Source organism: Lissotriton helveticus, chromosome 1_1 (assembly GCF_964261635.1).
Source record: "Lissotriton helveticus chromosome 1_1, aLisHel1.1, whole genome shotgun sequence".
In the NCBI taxonomy this organism is placed as follows: domain Eukaryota; kingdom Metazoa; phylum Chordata; class Amphibia; order Caudata; family Salamandridae; genus Lissotriton; species Lissotriton helveticus.
In genome coordinates this window covers 1,998,238,572-1,998,264,138 of record NC_136057.1, presented here as the reverse complement: position 1 = coordinate 1,998,264,138, position 25,567 = coordinate 1,998,238,572, and positions in this window count along the sequence as shown.

Below are 25,567 nucleotides of genomic sequence, written 5' to 3'. Positions count from 1 at the left end.
CCACCGAAACGCGTCGACCTTGCGTAAAAGATCACAGAACAACTTGTGACCCCTCAGACACAGAATAAAGGATGAATGTACAATGTATGAGAGTGTATGTATGAGAGATATGTGAGATTGTATTTTCTTTCTGTATGGATTCTTTTTTACTTACTTGATTTATATGTCCTTTTTGATCAAATAATTGTTATGAAATTATGAAACACTGTGAAAAATAGAATTTTGCAAAAAAAAAGTAATAACATTTATAAAAAAATTTGATCAAATATAATGTTGTCACCTTGTGTTAAAGACTTTGCTGATGAAAATAAGAGAATTGTTTAGTACTAAAAAATAATTTAGGTCATGAGGGAATTTTTCTCTATGGTATTGTTGTGTTCCCCTCTTTCCCTGACCTTAAAGTACATTTAGAGGGGGTCCCCTTTTCTATGTAAATTGTCTCAAATCAGCAACAGAAATCACAGTAGTCACAATGCTGCGACAACTGGCGCCAGGGCAGTATATACAAGGGGGATTATTTACAGGGTAGATGAAGGAAAAGATAAGTCCATCAGTTCCAAGGATGTAGAAAAAAACATAAAGCATTAACATTAGGTGTAAAAGCACATTATGCATGGCATCCGCATCCCCTGCAAAAAGGACATTAAGATCAATATTTCAACCAAGGCTAGCTGAAAAGGGGCTCTGGTGTACCGCCCCCCTGGCCCTTGTATGAATTTTTACATTTCTCCTAGTTGAGGCGCTGGCCCCGTACGTTAACGCTGACAGCGATTTTCTACTCCTTGGGGATTTAAACGTCCATAGCGAATTGCAAAATTGTGAGGAGGTTCAGTCTCTACATTCCGACCTCTCATCATTGGGTTTAGCCCAGGTCAGCAGTGGCCCTACGCATCAGGCAGGGCATACACTGGACCTAATTCTTTCTAACTACCCCACGATCAACTGCCTTCCTCCTAGGCAGGTAAATTGGACTGATCATTTTATTCTAGAATTTTATACACCTCATTTTTACAAAACCCCCCCAACAATCGGCGCTACCCACCAGGAGGAGACAATGGCATGAAATGACTGCAGAGGCTTTTAAGGAGAGGTTTGTAGAACCCCACATTACTCCTGGGGAGGGCATTGAGGTGGCTATAACTAAATATGAAAGTGCTATCTACACAGCAGTTGATTCCATTGCCTCCCTGAAACTGTTCAAACCACGCCCTGCACATAGGCAGGAAGTGTGGTTCCCTGAACATCTATGGTCCTTGAAACGAGCCTCCAGGAAGCTCGAAAAGGTATGGAGAACATCCCACTTGAATGAGGACAAGAACCGCTATTGGAGAACCCTAACCATTTATCATAAAGCCATTAGAGCCGCTCGCAAAAACTACATTGCGTTACAACTCTCTGAAGCCGGTGGTGCTCCGAAGGTGCTGTATCAGATCTTGCAGTCCTTTGTGAAACCAGCTGCTTGTGAGAGTTTGGACTTTTCGTCGCAGTATCTAGGTGATGAAATCTCCGGTTTCTTCACAAATAAAATAGATAAGATTTATGAGAAAATCACCATCTCTAAACTATCTATAAGCCAGCCTGTACCTTTGCCCCAGGTCATGGAAAAAGCACACCCTATGACGCTCACTGTGCTCCCTCCTATCTCTTTAGAAGAGGTAGAAAGCTTAGTGAGCCAAATTAAGAGTGGCTGTCCATCTGACCTCATTCCAGCTAGACTAATGCCGATGGTTGGCAGCACACTTGGCCCTGGGATTCAGCGCCTTATCAATCTCTCGCTGACCGAAGGCCGAGTCCTGCTAGAGTGGAAAAAGGCTATGGTGAGACCTATCCGGAAAAAACTCTGCAATTCCTTGGACGGATATGTCCAACCTCAGACCAATATCTCTGCTCCCATTTTTCGGAAAACTCACAGAGAAGCATGTGAATAAACATCTTTCGAATTTTATCGAACAGTCAGGTAGCCTGGATTATTCTCAATCCGGCTTCAGGCCGAATTACAGTACGGAGTCAGCATTACTGTCAGTCATGGACGATCTCCACATGTACCAGGACAAGGGTTATTCCGTGGTTCTGGTACTGTTAGACTTATCAGCTGCGTTCGATACCGTATCACATAGTATCCTGCTCGGACGGCTTGCAGAGTTTGGCATTGAGAAGATGGCATTGGCCTGGCTGAGGAGTTTTTTATCCGATCGCACTCAGTGTGTTAACATGGGGGCATTCCGCTCGGCTGAGGTAGGGATCACAAAGGGGGTGCCACAGGGCTCTTGTCTGAGCCCCACTCTTTTTAATATCTATGTGGCCCCCCTGGCTAGGATCATGAGATCATTTGGTTTCATCCCGGTATCATATGCAGATGATACACAGCTCCTTTTTCCTTTCAAATCCCTCACCACCGAGGTTAAAACCGCTTTCTCTAACGGCATGAAGACAGTTGCCCAGTGGATGTCTTTGAACTTCCTACAATGCAATGTTGCTAAGACGGAGGTTATGCTCTTTGGGGAGGCCAAATTTTTATGGACCCCGATTGGTGGCCGCAAGATCTAGGTCCGGTCCCTGATCCTAAGCAGATCGTTAAGAACTTGGGGATGCGCTTGGATCAGGAGCTAACCCTAAAGCAGCATGGGAACAATATTATTGGGTCTTGCTTTTATGTTATAGGTCTTCTCCGCAGAGTGTTCCCCCTACTCCCTGATCACACCAGGAAAACCTTGGTGCAGGCCCTTATTCTTAGTCGGCTTGACTACTGCAACGGACTGTTGGCATCGGCCAACGATGGAGTATTAGCCAAACTTCAAGTAATACAAAACACTGCTGCTAGACTGGTTTTGAATGCCCCTCCTAGATCTCCGTCCAAACCCCTTTTGGACAAACTTCATTGGCTATCCGTCGCCAAAGGGTCAAATTTAAGATCTGTTGTGTAATCCACAAGAGTCTTAACGGTATTGGACCTTCATACATGACGGATACATTTGTACCATATAATTCTGCTCGCTCCCTCTGGTCTAGCAACCAGCGCCTCCTTCGAGTGCCTATTGTGAAGAAAGCAAGACAGGGCGGTAAAGCTCTGTCAGTGGTCGGCCCCAGATTATGGAACAAGCTCCCCCTGATTCTTAAGCAATGTCCTGAACATCTGAGCTTCCGGAAAAAGCTGAAAACCTTTTTGTTTCAGAACTAGCTCTCTCTAAAGGTGACTGATTCTCCTAATCTGTGTTTCTGGTGTTTCTGGGCGCGGAGATACTCCTTCGGGAGTTTATTCTAGCGCGATATAAACCCATAAATAGAAATAGAAATAGGCGTTCAGCATTAACATTAGGCTTAGACATACAGTAGACCTGGATCATGAGGCAGGAACACAGTGCGCATAAGAATGGCCTAGAACATCAGGTGAACCAAAACTATGCGTAGGCATATAAACTCACTATACCTCATCAGCACAAAGCATAAGAACATAGAGGCATAACTTTAGTATGGAAAACATTAGGTAACAAGACACCCGGCATGAACTCCTCAGGGTGCACCTTAGGGGAAACATCAACACATAGTTGCATGGCATGTCACAGGGCCAGAAACCTTCTTAAGCAAGAGCACACTCAACATGAGGGCATACCATGAGCATCAACATGTTGGCAGTCTGGGCATCATGAGGGCATATCTCACACAGGTATGCAGTAGGCTCGGGGGCTGTACATTTCCTAGGTCCGGGTTCAACCTTCCAATACCTCCGGGGCAGGGGGATCAGATAGGTACCCCAACACTTACATAACTTTCGCAGGAGGCACATAACAGTAGGCTTCCATTACCTAGGGGCAGGATGGAACCATCAAACCAGTTCCTCGACCTGGGTGACATAAAGGCATCAGGCCCAACCTTTCCTGCGCATGGGCACTCGGCACTCACCTCAGCAGTCAACCACCGCGTGCTGCCGGTCATCTTTGAACCCCTCCATACACTGGATGCCCCACACGTTGCCACTGCCCACTGTCCAGTGGGGCAGTGGTGACAAGTAAAGTTAGGCCCCACAGGTCTCTAGCTATAACACTGCCCCCAGATGTGGCCAAAAACCGCTGCAGCGGCCCGCACTGCAGCGCTGCTGGAACCAGGGATGATTGCAGGTCCTCTCGTCCGTCTGGGGCCTCCAGCACCAACAGTGTGCCTAAGCCGGCCCCCTACAGTCCCGCTCACGCAGCCCCACTCACCGGCTGCTCCTGGACTCTGTTCTCCTCGTCGGGGAAGCTCCTGCGACTGTCCCCGGCACTGAGGCTGTACCTCAGTGAGACCCGTGCCTCAGTGAGACCCGCGCCTCCGTGCTCCTTCCCGGCAGGCACGGCGCCGGCAGGGCTCTTTCCGGCTGTGGCGGCAGGTCCTCCTCTTCACCCGGGTCTCGCTCCGAGGGGCCCGGGCCTTTGCAACCTTCACGCGGGGCTCTCCCTTCCACCAGGGGGGCCCTCCGATCCCTTGCAGTACTTCCCCGCCAGCGGAGGCGCGGTAGGCTCCCGTCCTCCTGGGTCTGGACAGCTCCGGGCTCCCGGCCAGATCCTGGGCCCGGGAGCCAATCTGAGCGTGACTCTCTTGGGCCGCGCCCACAACGGCCAATGGCTGCGCAGCAGGGCGGGGGCCCGGTCGATGACGCGGCCAGTGCCCCGTCACGTGCTGGCGGCACTTTCGGCTTCTCCGGCCCAACACGGGCCCTCCCAATACAGCGGCGGGAATTCGCAGTGGCGCCTCTCCCTCCTTCGGTGCGGTGGAGTCCGCGCAACTTCCCACACACCTCTTGGGCCGCAGCGGTGAGTACCTTAGCAGCGCGTCTTCACGCGGGGTAGGCACCCGCTTAGCTTTTAAATATGCAGAAGTGTGACACTCTCCCCCTTCTTGCTCCCGGGCTGCGGGGGTGAATCCGGGCAGTTCCAGTGGCAGCGAAATGCGGGGTAGGCTCCCGCTTCTTCTGGGCACATCGCCTCTGACAGTGCAGCTCTTCGCAGGGCCACAGCTTCTTCTTGGCACAGCGCTTTGACGCTTAGGCAACCTCCAGTAGCGGCGGTACTGGGCAATAGCGCTTTACCAGCACAGCGCTTGGAAGGCACAGTCCGGAGTTCAGGTGGGCACAGTTCTTTTAACACAGCGCTGTAGGATCAGGCAGTATAATGCTTAGCAGGCAGCCATTCCTCCCAGTCCTGGCGGGCAGCGCTTACAGGCTACACAGCGCTCCAGTAGCACAGCGCCAGGGTGGGGGCAGTTCCCTCAAGGCGGCGCTGTAGGCCTCACCTCTGGCGCTTGACATACAGCGCCGCACTCCCCAAGCGCTAGACAACAGACAAACTTGGGATAGGAGATAGCGCTCTTCTCTCCATGTGCTTTTAGGTGTAGCGCTCGCGTGGCGCAAGGTCCCACCAGCCTCAGGGACCTAGGATGGAGCTCCTTCCTCAGGTAGCAGAGCAGCAGGCACTACTGGGCCTGGTCAGCAGTCAGTGGGTACTCATCAAAACAGGGCGGTAGGCCTTAACCATCCTCCACTGTAGCATGGCACTCCTCCTGTAAAGCAGCCTGTACTCCTGCAGTGGGGCTTCCACTAGCCCTGGGGACAGCAGAGGGGTTTTGGCTGGGTGCAGGGCCCAGCACACAGGCCCGAGTTGCGGTATTCCCTGGCAGCAGGTCCCCTCACGTTCCTGTCCCTGCTCTGCCTGAGCACATGGTGGCACAGCCCCCTTACTTATACGCCCCTCACCCCCCTACCAGGCAGTGCCAGCAGCTTCTAGAAGCCTCTGGGGAAATGTTTCAAACTGGCTCAGGGGGAGGAGTAGAGCACCCTGGGTGCCAGGCTTTCCCTCCAAATGCTGGGATGGCTGGGTACCAAACAACTAGACCGCTAACCCACTGCAGTCAGGTGGCACAACACACAGCCATAGCATCCATTTTAAATGCAGTATGCTACCAGGGTACATTTCTACTATGGGGTTAATAAGTGCACATACCATTGCATCACATTACCCTTGACATCTCACTCCACACATGGCCTACACATTTCTTCACCATGGGGGAGACATCCTAACACAGGGGGGTGAAAAGCGAAAATTTTGGGAGAAAAGGGCCAAGTCCAACAGTCACTACACTAGCTTTCGCCAGGGGCATGTCCATGGGGAAGTCATTGTTGTGGGCTTGCGTACCCTCTTGGATCTGAGGGGTCCCTGCTCGACAAGGCCCACCTGAGTCTCAGGTAGAATGTCGGCCACCACCCCGGAATCCTCATGCCATCTAGCGTCGAGGAAACCTTGAGCCCATTCAGGTCCTTTATCTTTGTCCATGGCCATGAAGTTTTCCCACAGTCCCACCTGTGATGTGCTGGGCTGGGACTCCTCTACACAGCTGATTTGTGAGAACAGTGGGGCAGGAGTTCCCTGGCTGTCCATGGCTCCGGATAGTCGAGCTGACTATCTAGGCATGCCCGGGAGAAGAGAAGTACGTAAACACTTGTCCCACCCAGCCCTGTGGGAACCCACACACTGCTGGGCTGGCTAGCGCCCTGTTGTCCCGTCACCGGAGGATGTCCAACCCACTCCTTCCCCGGTACTTACTTCACTTCTTGGTTCCTCACAACCTAACTCTTGAACGGCCGCGGGAAGAACAATCGGAGCGGAAGGAGGTCGCGCGCTTGGGGCAGGCGACACGTCACGACAATTTCCTGAAAGAAGAACGATTAACACAGACATTTCATGGAGGCTTGGACCCACACCACCCCCGACCGTCTGGGCGTGCTCTGGGAGGAGAGAATATCATGAATGCTTGTACTAACCTGCCCAAGTGGAGGGGTGGGGGGCACCACACTCCTGAACGGTTTTGGAATGGATCAGAGTGGTGGGAAGTCGAGAAGAACGGATCAAGTCAGTGGGCAGTCGACACGCTTGTGCGGGTGAGACGTCAATGACTACTTCCTGGAAACAGAAAGATTAGCACGGGCATCCCATTTTGGCATGGTACCACACCAACCCCCCGCCCTGCTCCTTCAACATCCGCTAACCCAGCCTCCACAACTTACTGAATCCGACAGATGCGTGGCCCGGTGGCCTCGGTCAGTCCTCCTGATCCGGGCTTGAGCGCTTTTCCGGAACCTTGGCGAGAAATTGACAAAGGTTATGTCCCTACCGGTTCCGCCTTGGTGCCCCCTTGTTTTGGCGCACCCTTTCTTAACTTCTTTGCCATGTCTCCCGTCCACCCATGGTGCATCTCCCCCTTACCCTGCTGGTCACCCCCGAATACCTCCATGCATCTTCGCCCTGTCCTGCTTTCTGGTTTTCGTCAGCACCAGGATCCATCTCAGTGCACCTGCCTGTAATCTCTGGGGGTGGTGGGGGTAAAGACAGCATTATTGTTAGTCATTTGCAACATCATGGACTCCCTCTTCAGTCCGTAATCCAAGGCGCACCCCAGAGAACCTGTTTAACTTAAACTTAGGCAGGAGAGGGCCAGGAGGATTTTTTTTGTGGGGGGGGGGGGAGAGGGGTGGTGGCACAGGACCTGGGGAATTGCCCCCACAAACCATTATACACCGGTGGTGGACAGCCCCCAGGAATCCACCATGAGCAACATGAGTACAAGCAGCGGACCATGGTTAAGAGGAGCTGGAAACACCCCCTCCCCACAAGCGTGGCCATCTATCCCCACCGGCTCCGGGCCTACATCCCTCCAGGAATTATAAAATTGGCAGGCAGTGGGAGGCCTTAACATTCCAAAACATGCAGCCTTCACTGGCTGAGGTCGCACCTGGTGTAGTGTCCTGCCGGGACACTGTCTAGTTGTTTTGAGTGTAACCCTACACTGAGCACCCACCCACCACAGACGTCACTGGGTCAGGTGACGCTGTTAATAAAAGAGGCCGAGCGCATGTGCTCGTGGCGAGAGTTACTATCCCCCAACTGGTGTCTGTGTCATTCATTCTTACCACCATGCGGGCCTAGGGCCCCATCTTTACAATGGCAACGAGGCGGTAACGCGATGCCACGCGTGCCAGCTAAAAGAAAATCGTTGGGGGAAAAAGGAGGGGCATGCTGCCCGTGCCATGAGCAATCCTCCCAACAGCAAGTGACCTTCAGCGGAGGCCCGCGGGGCGTGTGCTGAGCCCCGGGCCGAGAACACGAAGCAGGAGGTGACCGGGAGCTCACCCCGCACCTCCCGTGCCCAGCGTGTGTGCCCCCCCTGCCTGGGGCGAAGAGAGAGCCGTGCGGAGCCCACCCGCATCGGCTGCCACCGAGCCGGACCTGAATGCCCCCCACAGATGCGGCAACCAATGCGGAGCCAACCGCAACGAAGTGAAAGGCCCGTAGGCCGGAGGTGAGCCCAGGTGCTGTGAATGACCTCGGGGGTCGCTCATGCCAGAAGCGACCCCCCCTTATGACTGATTACACAAGCGGAGTCCGCATAGTCGTGGCGCCCTGCCGGGCGCGAGGAGGCCGACAATAAACATATAGCAAAACAAGGCCAGCGGAGCCCACCCGCAGCCTGCCTGGAGCGTCTCCTGTCCCCCGTCGCGCAGCATGTGTGTTGCGAGTCTACCGCGGCGAGGGTGAAAGAACTTTAAAGAGAAACCAATGCGGAGCCCACCCGCAACCGGCCGATAAAGACTCCACCTGAACCCCCCCGCCGCGCAGCGTGTGAAGGTGAAGCGAGCTGCGGCGGCGGAGTGCAAGACCGTGAAGACGGTGAGGCGAGTGAAGGTCAAGAAAGAGCCCGCAGCGTTGGGAGAGCTGCCGGGCGTGAGGGGAGAAAGCCCACCCGTTTCTGCCGAGGCGGTCCGCCGAGGGAGGAACGAGCTAGAAGGCTGGCCGGTGATACGGAGTGTCCGCAGGATGCAGGCGGCCAGCGGGAGCTTACCCCGCGACTGAAGAGCCAGCCTGTTTGGGCCGTGACATACGTAGTGGCAGCGACGCGAGCGGGGCCGTACTGCAATGACACCCGCTGCCGTCTGCCATGAGGCCGAAGGATGCCCAGACTGAGTGTGCCCAGCGACGCTGCTCTCAGACCCCCGAGACCCCCCCTCTGAAGCAGGAGCCCACCCTGCGCTCATGTGGAACGACCGGAACCTCCGGCAGCAGCACCAACCCTAAGCAGCGTTGACCCCTCCCACCGAGTGAACCGGGAGTCTGCGGCAGACATAGGGAAAGTGCAGGAGACTCACCGGTACGTAGAGGAGTCCTCCGGTGGGGGTCTGGCCTTCCGTGTGCGGGGTGCGAGAGACGTTCCCAAGAGAAACACCTGCCTGTTCTCCCCCTCCGGGACCCGCGGAGCCACCAAATCTAAAAGTAAGCCCCTCTGTGGGAGAGGAGAGGGAACACGAGCGAGGAACTGCCGAGTACACGTTCCCTATCAAGCAACACTGCCATCCAGGGGACAGTCGCCAGTAGGAAGTCACAAACAAACATTGGTCAAACCAAGTGCCATAGAAGAAACCAAGTGCCATAGAAGGAAGTGGACAAGCCACATCCACACCTGCAAGTTTGTGCTGCCGCCACCACAACGACAATAGAAGCGCCCAAACCCCAGGACGAAAAGAAAAGCAGCCTTGGACAGTGAGGACGGCTGCATGCATGGAATAGTGCGCAAGTGTCCTGATATCCCACGGCACTCACAGGGAGTCTACCGTTTCTGACAGCGTCTGGCAACAGAAAAGGCAACACTAAAGCACAGGAACACAGCCACGCCCGAATGACGCCACGTCAATCCGCAACCTCCTGAGGACAAAAGGAGACGGCGCAGGAACGCCCCAGAAGCACAAAAAAACTCACCACAAAGCGCAGGAACGTGCCAGGAGTGCAAGAACTTCACACCCGCGCGCCAGGACAGCGCAGCACTGCGCTGGGACGTGCCAAGAGCGCCAGAAATCAGGGGCGCCAGAGTGACGCTGCACAGCGACACGCCAATGCCACGGGACAGCACACAAAGGTCCCCGAGAGAGACAGCGACGTCTCACAGCAACCAGAGCGCCATCATCAGCAAGCATGATGGCATGCCCAAGCGAGGGTACAAGGAGCGGTGACGCAACCCTCCTCCGCGCAGACGAAGCGCACCAACGCCAAAACACCGTGACGGTGAATAGCGACCATGAAGAAGATAGCACATCATGACGACTCATGCCGAAGGTAAAGCTGACCACCCAGTCTGGTTGCCAAAGAAAAAAGAAGCAACTGAGAAGATGGCGACAACCGGTCCAGTCACTAGAAGAGAAGACCAGTGTCTGAGAGCTATGCCCAGACCAGAGAGAAACAGGTGGAGTGCACGCTGCCTGGAGAAGACTGGCTGGGAAGACCAAGACAGTACAGTGACCGGATCACGTCGCAAGAAGGAACAGGGAGAAGAAGGGCGCGACGCCATAAAGAAAAGGAAGAAGGAACAGTAGAGCCAAAGGAACCCGACGAGACAGGAGAGTCATGATGGGAATGACCAAGGAAGGGTTTCCTGATTAAAGGCTATAGAAGTGATCAAGTAACAGGAAGATACGACGACAGGTCTAGTCACCAAGCCAAGTGAAGACAGTGTCCCACCGCATGGACAAGACCAAGGGGAAAACATGTAGAGGGCCCGCTACATGGAGGAACCTGGTTAGCATGAGTAAGCAAGAAAGAAGACCGGACCGCGTCGAGGAAGAGAACGAAGAGGAAGAATGGAGTACCATAATATCACTCCACCGAGGAAGAAAGAGACATCATTCAGCACACAGGAACATCCATGATGTCAAAGGAGCATCGCACCATCCGTGTGGATCCCAGTAATCCCGACAGGCTGCACCTGAGGAAACCAACCACCGAAGAGCCGTATGGGTGCCCCGTGAACCTGAAGCTTGCCGAAGCAGAGTATACCCGAGCACTAGACAATCCACCCTTGTGGACTACACAAGACTCGACTGTGGCCATGTCCGAAGTTCCGCAGCGACCCGCACAGCCCCTGCGATCAAGTGGCAGTCCATGGGACAAGGGCCTCGGCGATATTCCTGTGACAGAGGAATCCATATGGCAGAGGTGTAGTAGCGGCAGCTCCATGACAGGCTACAGGAAGCACGAAGGCCCCGGGTGAACACCTGGCACCGAGAAACGGTCTGAAGAAGGCACTAAACCCATGTCCTAATGGCAAGACCATCCTGGCGATGACATCAACACCCCAGGGGCAACATGAGCGACTTGGCAGTGAGTCCGTTGGCAGTTCCTCAGCGACGCCTTTGCACGGCTCATGCGAAGCCCCGCACGGTCCACCCGGTCCCATCGCGTCCAGCAAGTGGGTCCTCCCAGCGACTCTAGTGAGAGAAGAGTCCAAGCAGGAGAGGCCAATCTTCGAGGCTCCAGCGAGAGAGGAGTCAGGCAAGAAAGGCAAGTCGGAAGGCACTCGACCGGCAGGAGGTGTGAAAGCATCAAGATCAGCGAATCCAAGGAAAGACCTCTCGTGCCATAGTCGCCTCCAGCAACCAAAAAGCGTTATCATCCACTGGACTAGAAACACCTGCGAGACCCCTCAAGGGTTACACCCATTCTGCTCCCGATGCGCCAAGTGATGATCACTGTAGATAAGCTTCAACGCAGCAAGACAAGGATGATCTGAAGTACACCGCTGAGGTGAAGCTCATCTGATTGACTTTGCAGTCCAGAACTTTTGACATCTCCCAGCTGACCGCCTGAAGAGAATCCGTTGGGGGCTGTAAATTTCTGTTGTTCTGTTTTCTTGCAGGTTGGACATTCGTTTTTCCTTTCCTTAAATTTTGGGAGGGATGTAGTGTCCTGCCAGGACACTGTCTAGTTGTTTGAGTGTAACCCTACACTGAGCACCCACCCACCACAGACGTCACTGGGTCAGGTGACGCTGTTAATAAAAGAGGCCGAGCGCACGTGCTTGTGGCCAGAGTTACTATCCCCTAACTGGTGTCTGTGTCATTCATTCTTACCACCATGCGGGCCTAGGGCCCCATCTTTACACCTGGGAGGAGACCGCGCTGCATGCGGAACCCCCACACTGTCTGTGGCCTACATAATAATGTGTTGACTTGCGGCTGCTCCCGCGGGTCCTACAGGCACAGGCCAGAACACCCGTTGTGAAAGCAAAGAAGCGCAGGGACTGGAAAACGCCAACGCCACCCTTTCCGTAAAGAGGCCTGGGCGGGCGAGGAGCGAGGCATGGGGTGGGGGGACCAACCGCTCGCCCCGGGGGACGCTCCTCACGCTATGGACACCAGGGGCAGGCCGTCAAGTGACGTCATTTCTTGGCAATACAGCACATGGCAGGGTATCACATCACCTGATTGATACATAGTGCGTGGCAATGCAGTGTGTGCCCGCAGCTCTACAACCTAACAATTCCCCTTCTCATGCCATCTGCCAGGCATCGCGCTCCCCGCCCTGCGAGAAGCGCCGCTCTCCCTCCTCCGGGATAGTGGCAAGGGGGCTGAGCGCCGCAGCTGATTAGCGGCTGCCCCCGGTCCCTGCAGGCTGTGGGAATTTACTCCCCCTGCACAGGGCAGAACACTGCTGCGGACAGCTGCACTCTCGAAGTCCTACCGGCCTTTCGAATGCCCCAGCAGGGCTGCCGGGGAGAGGAGCTGTCCTGGTGTGAGTGACTCTGCCCCAGCGCCACCAGCCTGTCATTGAGAGCCTCCTGGGTCTCCTCTCTCCTGCGCCAGGCACTCACGCACCCGTCTCCCTGCAGCAGTCTGGGCGCCAGAGCAGCAGAGGAAAGAAGAACGAGAGGAGCCTGCCCCGAGGGTGCAGAGACACACCCTCCTTCTGATCTCCCACCCAGCAGTGACTCCTCACTTGTCTCACTTCCCTCTGTCGCCTGTCTGTGCTAACGTCTTATCCTACGCCCCTGCATTTTACACCCCAGGCAGAGGGAGGCACTCGCAGAGCAGGGCAGTCAAGCGCTGGGGGGCAGTATCGGGTACTGGCTCGGTAGGACAGTCAGGCGCTGGTGGGCAGTATCGGGCGCCAGCTCTGCGACGGAGCGGGGACTTGGGGGGGGGGGGGGGGGGCAGCTGACCGGAGGGAGACCCCCCCCCCCCGGGCGATTTGTGAGGGGCTGTGGGGGGGGGGTTAGAGGCAGGAGCATCGGCCATTTCAGGGTTTGGGCTTTTTCTAGTTGGTAGCCCAAAAGGAGCCCAAGCATAAATGCTTTGGGCTCCTGCTCCCAGCCACCATTTTAGGTTTGGTGACCTGGTGGCTGGGAGCTTTGGCAGGAATTTTTTGGAATTTTTTCTATTTTCATTGTTTATAGTTAGTGGAGGTAGCTTTTAGTTAACATATATTTACAATTGTGCTTACTGTTAGAAGGGAGGATTATAGGGTCCTTGAGGCGCATCTTCTCCTCAGTGAGGCAGGCAGAATGGATTTGGTGATCGGCAGGGAGCGGCGCCCCCCCCCCCCCCTCTTTGTCAGGCCTTGGCTGGCGTCGCTGCTGCGGTTGCAGCGTGTACCACTTCGAAACGGCGACGGGCGTCTCCGGTAGGTGAAAGGGGCCGGTATTGTACTAGTTAACCGGCCCTGTCATGTGCGTAGCATGGAGGGGGCGGGGACGCTGTTGGTGCGTCGAGCGGGACTATACAAAGTAGGGCTGATGCCACTGTAGCGTGCCCTGTACTGGTTGGGAGCGTTTGTGTGGCAGCCGGGTCCCGTGAACAGGGAGAGGGGGCGGGTGCCTCTCCATTAATTCATGTGAGGTGCGGAGGCCGGCAGGGGGGACAGGAAGCGTTCGGCTTCGCTCTCGACCGCCCCGCGTTTGCTAGAGCCAGTATCTGGTGGTGCACAAGGGAGCGCGCATCGTGATTATGTTGAGGGGGAGGGGGGGGCAGAGTGAAGGGGAGTGGGGAGGGGTTCAGGGCTTTCCTTTTCGGCCCATTTCATTCGGAGGGTCCCGAGGCTGCGTGGATGGAGGGTAATGTAGGCATGCATGCTGACAGGCCTGGCAGCGTTTTCAAGACTGTGTCGGCCCAGAACGTGAATGAAGGGGAATGTGTCACTCGGGTTATTGAAGGAGTTGGAATCGACTTAGAAGTTGAGGGCAATTTGGGCAACCCCCTCTATTATTATCTCCCCCAGCATCTGTGAGGGGGTATGTTTTGTCGGTTTCAGGGAGTTTTTAAAAGGTGATAGCGAATGGGCTCAAGTGGGAGAAGGGTGTGTCAGCAAGAGAGTCTTTTTCTGGTTTTGGTGTAGGGCAGGTAGACGGGATTGCGGCATTTGGAGATACGCCAGCTGGTGCGTGGGCCATGTCAGCAGGGGAGTGTGCTGGTGGTTTTGTTCCCAGTTCATTTTCTCTGGTTGAGAACGATTTGGAGCCGGCGGGTAGCGTTCAAGCACGGGAAGGTTTGGATACCTTTGCCCTTGATCAGAAGAATTGCGGGTCCGTGGGGCAGTTGAAAGGTCTTCTCGCCTTATGGGCGCTGGAGCTTGAAGACTATCAGGGGTGTGTTAGGGTGGCATCAAGTAGATAAGGGAGTTGCGAAAAGGACAGAGAGTTAGCGCCCAGCTTCGGCGGTGGTGACGGCTATGTTAGATTGGAGTGAGGTTGAAGAGGTAGGTGGCTATTCACCGGTGGTAGGTTCCGGAAGGGCTGTGCAGTCGGGTCGAGTAAGGAGGCGGTCGGCAGTTTTTGTGATGCCAAGGTGGCAGATGTCTGACGCGGATTTGGCTTTTAGGGATCCCAGCAAATCAGGCCAAACTTTTTCTTTTCAGGATTCAGTCCAGCGCGGCGCTGCAGACTCGGTAGGGCGCGGTTCGGCCCAATTGCGCCGAGGTGAAGGGAGGACAAAGCCTTGCGCAGCACTTTCTGTACCACCGAGGGACCCCGTCGCGGTCAGCGCACGAAGGTCCGGCGCAACCTCGCTGGCCCCAACGAATAGCAGGTCTAGGTGGTCTACCTTACCGTCGGCTATGGAGCTTCGGAGTCAACGTTTGGGGGAGTACCGGCGGGTACAGTCGGCTCCCCCGCCGAAGGAACGCCAAGTGTACATGACGGACAGTATTGTTGATGCGGGTTTTGGTAGGACCCGTGAGTTGCATTTGATAATGAGGAGCTTCAGGTGATGTAGCCGAGTTTGCTTGATTTTGATGAAGACAACCCCGAGGAAGGGGAATTGCAGGATATGGAGGGGGGAGGGCCCTCTCACGCTTCTCTCAGTTTTTTACAGGTTTCAGGAGTGGCACAGCAGCCAAGGATCAGACGAGAGCACGGCCCCTTGGTGAGGGCTCCTCAGACTCGGGAAAGAGTGGATTTATTGGCATGGCGGTCGGAGTCGGCACAAACCTTACCTCACGGGTTCGAAGAGGGAAACACATCTCAACGACCTTCGCGGTGCAGAAGGGTACGAGGCAAGGCTGCCTGCTCTCGCCTCTCCTGTTCGCCCTCGCGGTCGAACCCCTCGCCATTCGGTTGCGCAAGGAGGGTATCCACTGGGGTATTCCGCTCGCGGACGTCACCCACAGTGTGTCCATGTACGCTGATGACCTCTTGATTTATGTAAGAGACATCTCGGACGACGTCACTCCCATATGGTCAGCGCTTACAGACTTCGCGAGCGCCTCCGGGCTCCGAGTCAACTGGGACAAATCCACAGTTTACCCCTTTCATCCGGACTTGCCTCCCTGTGACATTTGGGTGGGAGCACAGAAAATGTCCTGGACAGCGGAGGCCCCCCTGATACCTCGGGATCCGTCTCTACCACTCCCCGACCGATCTATTCGAGGGAAACCATTGTAGAGCGCTGGCTGGTGTCCGCTCGGCGGTCGGCTTCTGGTCCAAGCTTCCACTCGCCCCGATCGGTCGTGTGGCTTTAGCTAAAATGATCATGCTCCCCCGACTCCTGTACCACTTTGTGAACCTTCCGGTCATCCCACCCAGGGCCTTCTTCCGCGATCTCGATTCCCTCCTACGTACACTAATATGGGGATCGGGTAGACACAGAATAGCACTCAAGACATTGCAACTGACGACCACCCAGGGAGGCCTAGGAGCCCCTTCCTTCGAGTCTTATTTCCTGGCGGCTCAACTCCAGTGGTTGTCTTACTGGACGGCGGGGCGTACATGGGCGAAACACACACCCCGACGGGAGAGATCCCCACTCCGGAACTCACCGACTCCTTCTCCCGGGTACGAAACCACGGCGTACATATCCCCTACAGGTGACGGTGGCGCGCCGGTGCATGCTCAAGGTACATCGCATGTCGCCCGATACGCCCCCATGCTCCCCGCTACTCCCACTGATCGGTTGGCCCAGGCTCGACACATACTTCCCGACCAACACGCTCACTGCATGGACGGCATGCGGGATCACGGACATGGAATCCCTCTTTGACGAAGGCCAGCTCAAACCTTTCCGACAGCTCGTGACCGAGTACGGCCTCCCCCAGGTCAGTTCCTGCGCTATCGTCAGCTCCTGGAAGGCTTCCGCCCCCATCACAACCTTCAGGCTGGGGAACCAGATACGCATCCGGTTATACACGCCATCCTACACATGGGGACGGGTAGACACCTTGTTACCTGGCTATACAGGGCGTTGCGCGACATCGCGCACACACCCCTAACAGCGCTGCGCGCCACATGGGAAGACGAAATCGGATGCCCACTACACGACTCTGAATGGGTCAAGGCACTTGAAGCCCCCAAAAAGACATCTGGAAATGCCCGTTTCAAAAACGTACAATACAACATTCTTCATAGGGCATATTTAACGCCAGCGAGCCTGCAAAAATTCTACCCCGACTCCCAATTCCTTTGCCCCAGATGTCACTCTCAGAACGCAGACTTCCATCACATGTTCTGGAGCTGCCCTAACCTCCACACTCTATGGCAAGCAATCCATACCACTCTGACAGACCTCACGGGACTTACCACCCTCGCCACGTGGGAGGCCAGCGCGCAGGGCATATTTAGGATCCCCAAGCATCTCAGGGCACACAAGCGTTTCATCTCCTTGGCATTCTTACTGGCAAAGAGGAGCATAGCCATGCACTGGCAATCCCCCGCGGGTCCCCCCTTGGCAGCATGGGTGGGAGCAGTATGTAAGTGGGCGGCAGCGGAGGAGGATGCTCTACGTGAAGAAGAGGTTAAGGGGGCCCGGAAACGTCCCATCTCCATGGAATAGGCCATGCTAATATACAGCTTCAAACAACTGACACAGGAGAGAGCTCCGGAAACTCCCCCGCCCAGTTCCGTCACTCCTGGCCCCCCGACGCAGTCATGACCCCAGTCCTTCGACCCCCTCTCTGATAGCACCACGATTCCACGATACACCTGGTTACGTCCAGTCTCACCAGACCCATACCGCCCCCTTTCCTACGCACACTTTGCACCCACATGCTTCTTCCCCTGGTTTATACCCCACACGTTTCTTGCTACTGCTAGCACATGGACCACAAGGACCCGACCCACACGCCACTGTTCCTCCATTCTCGACCTCCACTGTTGTTTATGCACCCTGTAGTGTATATGTTTCATGATATGGTCTGTATTGTGCAATATCGAAAAGCTAATAAAAACAAGTTAAAAAAAAAAAATGGCGGTCGGAGTCGGCTAGACCAGCCTCTTTAGAGCCAGGTGAGAAAGCTCATACACAAGCCAAACCGAAAATGGTGTCTGTGGGGACTGGGGAGGAGGGGGCCGGGGGGATGTTGGAGGGGAGACTGTTCAAAGGTAAATATGTCAAGGACACTGGAGTGGGCACTGAGGATGGAAATGTGGCCTTGGTCAATAAAGTGGAGAGTGGGACTGATACGGTTAAAGCAAAGGGGTTAAGGAGCCATTTGATAGTAAAGACTTGAAAATTAAAAAAGATGCCTTACATGGGGGTAACTAAACCGTTGGGTGCTCATTTAATGTTGGCTACCAAGGAGCGTATATGGAAGGGTGAGCATTTTGAGATTGAAACTCTTGCACAGAGAGGTCAGGTCTAAGGAAGGTTCTAAGGAGGAGGAGTATGAATTGGCTAAACCCCCTAAGGTGCCGTTTGACTATTGAAAATTGGACGGCAGCGTTCGTAATATACGCAAGCGTTTATTGTGGGAAATTCCTGAAGCGCAGCGTGTCTATCTTTAAATACATGATGTGATTCGGAAGGCGCAGATTACTGGAGGAGGTTATGCATGGGCTCATACGATGAGGAGTTTAGGGCTCAGATGGCATGGGACCAAGAAGCAAAGCGGGGGGAGTTTGATACAGATTTATGGCAGTATACTATAAGAGCGGCTGCAGGCGGCAAGACCATTTTCACAGCTAGCGGTTTGCTGTTAATTTACCAGCCCTTTCAGGGGAAGCCCACCCGGGGTGGGGTGGGAAGCGGAGCAACTACATAATCTGGAATTGGAGCGTGCTGGGATTTCAATAAAGGATTATGCACTAGGGAGTTTTGCAAGTACAGGTACGAATGCTCCAGCTGTGGTAGGCACCATCCCCTCGTTAAATGTTGTGGGGCCAAAACCGCAAGGTAGTCAGCAAGGGAATTAGTCAGGGGCAGGTACATCTGGCGCCCCACAGCAGTTTCAAGGGGGTCCGGGAGGTAGAGGGGCGCAGGGCTCTGGGCCAAAGGGCTCCTATGCCAGTTAGGCTGTCAAAGCTAGAGCAGGCACTTCGGGGGTAAGAGGATGTAGGAGTGAAACAGAAACTTTTGGAAGGTTTTCAATATGGTTTTCTTTTAGGTTATTTGGGACCAAGGCAGAGAAGGGGGCTGATAACTTGAAGTCAGCATCTGAACATAGCGGGGTGGTGCGAGAAACCCTGAGCAAAGAAGTGCATGAAGGAAGGATGGCAGGCCCTTTTGATAACTGGCCGATCCAGAACTTGATAATATCACCTATTGGAGTGGTGCCCAAAAGAGCAAGGGCAATACAGGCTAATTCAGCACTTGTCGTGGCCTGATGGGTCTTCGGTGAATGGTTTCATTGATGAGGAGGCTGCCTCGGTTTCATATTCCTCAGTTGACGTGGCCATGTCACTGGGGTGACCGCGGGCGCAACTGCAGAGATGGCAAAATGTGATATTAAGTCTGTGTTTTGGTTGCTTCCAGTCCATCCAGATGATTGGGATCTTCTGTGTATCCATTTCGAGGGTAAATGGTACGTGGACGAAGCATTACCGATGGGTTGCTCCATGTCATGTGCTCTATTGGAAAGTTTCAGCACCTTTTTGCAGTGGTATTTCACGCACCAAACAGGTCATACCTTGGTAACACACTGTTTGGATAACTTTTTCTTTGTTGGTTCCCCGGGCTCCGCGGAGTGCCAGACAGCTCTGGACACTTTTCATGAGCTCATGGAGAATATGGGTTTGACCTTGGCTCCTGAAACAACAATGGGACCTGTTACACTTTTGATCCTTTTTGGGTACTGAAATTGATTGGAGTAGCAATGCGGGTTCGCTTGCCGGATGATAAAAATATTGAAAATGCTACAATTGCTGGTCAGTCTGCTGTCGAAACAGAAGGTGAAGGTGAAGGAGATTCAGGTGTTGTGGGGACATCTTAACTTCGCTTGCAGGGTGGTCAGAGCAGGGAGGTCTTTCTGTAGGAGATTAGGCAGAGCTTTGGCTGGTCAGCATTTGCCTCACCACCGTGTCTGCTTGTCAGTAGGAGTGTAAGAGGTTTGGCGTATGTGGTCCTTTTTTCTTATTTTAGTAATGGTGTGCCCTTGGTCAGGGTGGACGTTGTGCAGTGGGTTGTGCAATTTTTTTCGGATGCAGCGGGCAGTGATGATTTTGGCCGTTATTGGCGAGGCAGGTGGGTGCAGAAGAGTGGGGAGATTCCGTGGGCTGGCCAAGGAGGCGGACAGGACAGCGACCCCAATGCCGGAACACCTGTGGTATGTAGGCAACGTAGGGTATTACAACTTGTGGTAGGTTTCTATGGCTACGTCTACGCGAGCTGCAATTTCCCTGGCATGGAAGGTATTTTTAGCGACTGGGGCATGTAGGCGAGATGAAGCCTGGCGTCGTTCTAAAGATGTAGTACAGTTCATTTTGGATATTATAGAGAGAGGCCTGTCTCGGGTGACCATTTCGGGGAAGCTGGCAGGTATATCTTTTCTGGGGAAACTCTTTTGGGGCTATTCTCCTTCAGCTGGCGAGGTCGGGAAGAGAATGCTTGTAGGTTGGGCCAGGGAGCGTGGATGTGTTCAGTTGTCTCGTTCTCCCCTCTCGTGGCAGAATTTGGCTCATTTGTTGGAAGTTTTACCCTCGGTTTGCAGGGATGACTTTGAAGCTTGTTTGTTTGCTGCTCTGATGGCATCTTTTCGAGTCCCGGCGTTATTAGGTACCCAAGCAAAAAGGGAATTTTTTGGCAAGAAGTGTTGTTCTCAGAAGAAGGTGTGCACTTTTGGCTTTCTAGTTCTAAAATTGATCAGAACAGGATGGGGAAAGGGGTTTGGTTAGCAGCAAGGACTCCTAAGGTTACGTGTCCATTGCATTTGGCTCGTTGCTGGAAGATATTGTCGGAGGGGTCAGAGTGCGATCCTGTTTTTCAGTACATTATGGGGCGCCAGTAATAGCATACCAACTACGCATTGTGTTGCGAAAGGCTTTGCAGAAGATTAGGTTGGACGAGGAGCAATATGGAACTCATTCTTTTAGAATTGGAGCAGCGACTGAAACGCATAATAGGGGTTGGTCTCAAGGGGAAATCATGCGGTTAGGGCGCTGGTCGTCAAATTGTTTTCAGCGTTATGTGCGGGGCAACGCGAGGGAGGCGCATGCGTCATCCTCTTTGCTTTGAGATTCATTGTCTTTTTCTCTTTACAGGTTCTGTGGCTAGGCCCCAGTCTAAGAAGTGTCAGTTTGGATAATGGGGCATTCGTGCATCAAATGGGCCCAAGTTTAGGCAGGCCAAAGTTATTTTCGAAAAATGTTGGGTTTTTTAATGACCAAATGTTTAATATTTTGGAAGGGAAAAGGGGGTATGCTTTGGAAGGAACTCATTCCATGTTGAATAAGGCGTTGGTGAGAGGTCCTATGTCCGGACATTTTACTGATACACTTGGGTGAGAACGATCTTTGCGGATTTCAAGGTGTGTGTGAGAAGTTGGCCTGATGTGCAGTGTTCACTATTCTAGTGATCACTATATATCAGTCCAAACAACCCTTATTGATGATTGGTTGTAAGTCAACCTTATAGACCAGCTATCCTAGTAGCATGGATACGAGCAGTCTAAGGCTAAGACTCTAGAGGGCGTGTTAAGCCAGCTGTTTTACCATCACATTACCCCTTGAACACCCAGTGAAAGGACACCACACAAGTGTTATGAAAATAAACAGTGTATTTATTAGAATCACAACAACCCTGTACTCTTTATGAGGACAGGGTGCTAGGCACACAACAAAACTCTTACGAAAATACTTAAGTTAGCACGTTATACACAAATGCCCGAGGGGCACGAAAAACCATATATTCTAAAAGTGGAATGCGAAATTACTAGCAGGTAAGTACAGTACTAATAGGCTTTGGAATCGCTAGGACTTGACTATAGAATCGTTAGATTACTTCTAGGAGACCTAGGGGACTCGGGTGCAGAGTGTGCACTCTCACGCGGGATGCGGGACAAAGTCTATGGAAGTTAGTAAAGGTAAAGTTAGTGTTCACGGGCGAACCCGACCTGGTAGGAAGAAAACGACAGTTGATCCTGACCCTAGGATAGTGAGGCTATGCTGGGACACCGAAGTGCCAAAGTTACCTAGCCCAGGGGCTGCAGCTGCATAGGTCTGCAAAGACGTCGGGAATCCTCGTGCCGGACCAGGAGCCTGGAAGGAAGAAGTTGCTGGCAGGCGACCAGTGAAGAAAAGTTCGATGGATCCAAGCCTGGATCAAGGAAGACGGAAACCTGAAAGCAGAGGGGACCAAGTTCTTGAATCACTAGCCAGTGATTAAGTGGGCACCAGGATGGCACCGGGCGAAGTCACCTCGACTAGGTGAGTGGGCGACGCTGGCTCTGCAGATCTCACGGACCAGGAGGCGTTGTCGGCGACCAGGATGGAGAGGCGAGCTGTCCCACGATGGATGAAGCTGTCGGCGTCGAAGTTACCCAGGATTGGGCAACAAGCCTTGGCTAATTCAAGCCCACGCGGTGGACTCAAAATGGCGTCTTGAGTGGACCAGGAGGGTCCGGGGTGCTCCTCTTTTGGAAGGGAGCAAGGGCCAGCCTGGAGCAACCAGACCAGCAGCAGAAATGTCGTCGGGCGTCGTTCAGAAGGCCACAAGCCAGCGGGCTAGTAGCCAAACAACGCGGTGAGCAGCCAAAAGCAGAAGGGCCCCACGCAGATCGTGGAGATGCTGGGGGGCTGCACTTCGGTGCTGGAGCTGCTCAGGGTCGGGGCTTCTCGGACCCCAAAGCACTCACCAGGAATTCACTCGGCGGGCTTGCTGGAAAGAAGTCGTGCAGTCTTGCAGATGGCCGGTCCCTTGAGGTCTCGTCGCACCCACGGTTCTCAGCTGGGCTGTAGAGGTGGGTAGAGGTCAGAGGTGCCAGGGAAGCCGGTTCTCGTCGAGCTGGGCAGTCGGATTCCGGAGGAAGGACTTGCAGCAGACCGCAGTGTTCTTAGATGGTGCCTGCGGATGCAGGGTGACTACTCCTTAGTCACAAGGGAGAAATCTTAGGAAGAAGTCTTGAGTTCCTTTCGTGGAAAGTAGTTTCAGGATTCAAAGATGATCTGATTTGGAAGGGGGCCAGTTCCTACCTTTATCCTGTAAAAAGGGGCTGGCACGCGACTAAGTCCTGCCCTATGGGTGGGACTAGGAGGGGGGTGGTTACACCCACTTCCTTGGCGGCTTTTCCCCAGCACAGGGTCTGGAGTGACCCTGGAACTGGTTCCAGCCAGCCTATGCACAGTGAGCACCGGGGTGCCACGTGCAGTCACCTTCCTCTAAAGCCCTGCCTACCTACAATACACAAAACCCTGTCTGGGACGGTGCTGGCACCGCCCCTGGCAGGAAACCCTTTGTCCTTATCTCCTGCTCTGGGAGGACTCCCAGCAGCAGGAGGGCAGACTCGTGTCTCGGTGGCAGCATCCATTTTGTGGAGCTGAGGCTCTGTTTGACTTTAACCGGGGTTAGGGGTTACATGCATGTCGTGTCCCTCTAGAAGGGTGGAATGCTAACCCCGTCGCCAGAATTGGCGAGGGGTTAGTATTCCAATTCGTATGACACCTTACTCGACATGTTTTGATAAAGCGATACCAGAGTTGGCATATAACCGCGAGGATTATAATGCACTTAAGAGTATATGGTATGCGATATCATGGAAACGGCTAAGGGATGGATCCCGAAAGCCGCAGACAGGCTCAGCTCATGCCAGAGCACCATCTCACACGATTCCAAGCACTCTGCCTTCAGGATTGTTAAGGCCTGCCATAGGAGTGACTGATAGGAGATCTGTGTGTCCATTTTTAGGGTTAGATATAGGTATACTATATCTAAAGCAAAGGGTGATTACACCACCTTGCCCCAGCTGTCGTGCAGCCAGTTGTGTCAGATTTGGATGGCCAGCCAGGGGTGGCATAATACATGCTGCAGCCCCTGGTAGGCCCTGGGTACACCTATGCCCTGGGTACCTAAGGTACACTGTACAGGGACTGATAAGGTGACTCAGTATCCAATTTAGATATGTACCTAAGGTACATGGAATCCATTTTACAGAGAGAGCAGTAGGCCTGGGGCCCTGAATAGCAGGGCCCCAGGTCAACTAAGTCAGAAAACCAGCAAAACACCAGGCAAAAAGTTGGGGGCAACCATAGTCAGGGAATCTACCTTCCTACATAACCCCCCCCCAAACGAAAGGAGATAAGGCTAGCCTTGCCAGGTAAGCCTATATTGCCTGAGTGGCCATATAAGGAAGTACCATCACTGGCATGGTTACCCCCTATCTCATGGTCCACTAAGCAATCCCTCACCCTAAGGGTGTCTGAGGGTCTCCACCATAGGGAATCTCTACCTGTGGTGTGTTTTGGCAAAGTAAAAGGCTGGTGCTGAAATGGAGTACTGAAGTGAGACTCCACTAATTTTGGGCTCAGCTTCCTCCAATCATTTTCCACCATAGAGGCCTTTCTTTCCAAGACTGAGTTGTTTTGGGCTCTCAGGGTCAACCTCTGGCTACCTACAGCTGGAGGTTGGGTCCCTCTGTTTGGCTTACTGGAGGGACAGGTCAGGTTTGGGGCCCTCAGGTCCCAGGTTTGGCTGTGCCCAACAGTGTCCATCTGTGGGAGGTCCCTAACTAAATTTAAGGGGGATCCCTCAGGAGTTGATTTTATTTTCACTTGGCTAGTACTACTAGCTTCAGTGCCCTTAATCTGTTGATTGGGAAGTTCTTTTGGACAGGGGGCCCTTTGGGGTCCACCACTGGCCTCCCTGACCTCTACAGCCCTGGGCTGACTGAGGCAGGGTAGAGAGGGGCAGGTTACCTGCTCCAGACTGGGTCCCACCTTGGAAGGGTCCACTGACATCAGGGGTTCTGCCAGGCTAGGCCTGACTACCTCTGTGGCAGTTTCTTCACAAGGGGTCAGATCAGTTCCCTGAGGAGGCTGATCCTGTCCTAAAGTCTGGTGGAAGGGAGAGTTCTCTTCCTCCTCAATACTCTCTGTCTGAGTGGAGTGATCCATAGTTTCAGGCTTCACAACACTGTCATCTGTCTGAGTTTGAGCTGTGGCCATCACAACTCTCCCAACCTTTTCAGGAGGGGGCTCAGTTTGGGTGTGGGCTGTTACCATTACAGCCTTGACAACCTGTTCTGGGAAGGAAGTTGTCTGAGATGGGGTTGTGACTGGCACAACCCTCCTGACCTGTTCAGGGAGGACATCTTGGACTGGGGCTGTGGCTACCACTGCCCCCCTAACCTTACCATGGATGTTTACCATTTTAGAATGGGTTTCTTGCTCAACTTCAGCCCAGGCTGAGAGCTCTAAATCATTCCCCAGTAGGCAATCTACAGGCAAGTTTGGTGACACTGCCACTCTCTTGTGGCCAGTGACACCTCCCCAGCTGAGATTGACCACTGCCATGGGATGATCTCTCTGTACTCCATCAATATTGGTTACCTGGTATGTGGCACCAGGTAAAAGTTGCCTTGAGGGGACTAGACTCTCAGTCACCATAGTGATGCTAGCCCCTGTATCTCTATAGGCCTCAACTTTTATACCATTGATGAGGGGCTCCTGTCTGTACTTGCTCAAAGTGTTGGGACAAGTTGTGAAGTTGGCAAACCCCATGCCAGTCTCACAGACAAGAGTATCTAAGTTTGGGGACCTGGTTAGGCCAGAGTCCCCAGGAACTCCCAAAGTAAATGCACCCAAATTCTTGGGGGCACTCCCACCACCTGGGGGATTACTACTAGTAGTAACAGGAGGTTTGGGAATGTTACTTGGGGGTATGTTTTCCTTATTGTTATTCTTTGGGCAACTGCTGTCAGTTTTTAAATGACCCACCTGTTTACAGGGATAACAATAAGGTTTCTTCTGGTTGTTGGAAGGATTCTGGGACCCACCCCCCTCAGAGGATTTTTGGGGCCCTGATGTGGTTTGATCTGTAGATTTATTCCCACCCTTCTCTTGAGGCTTGGTTGATTCCTTTTTCTGG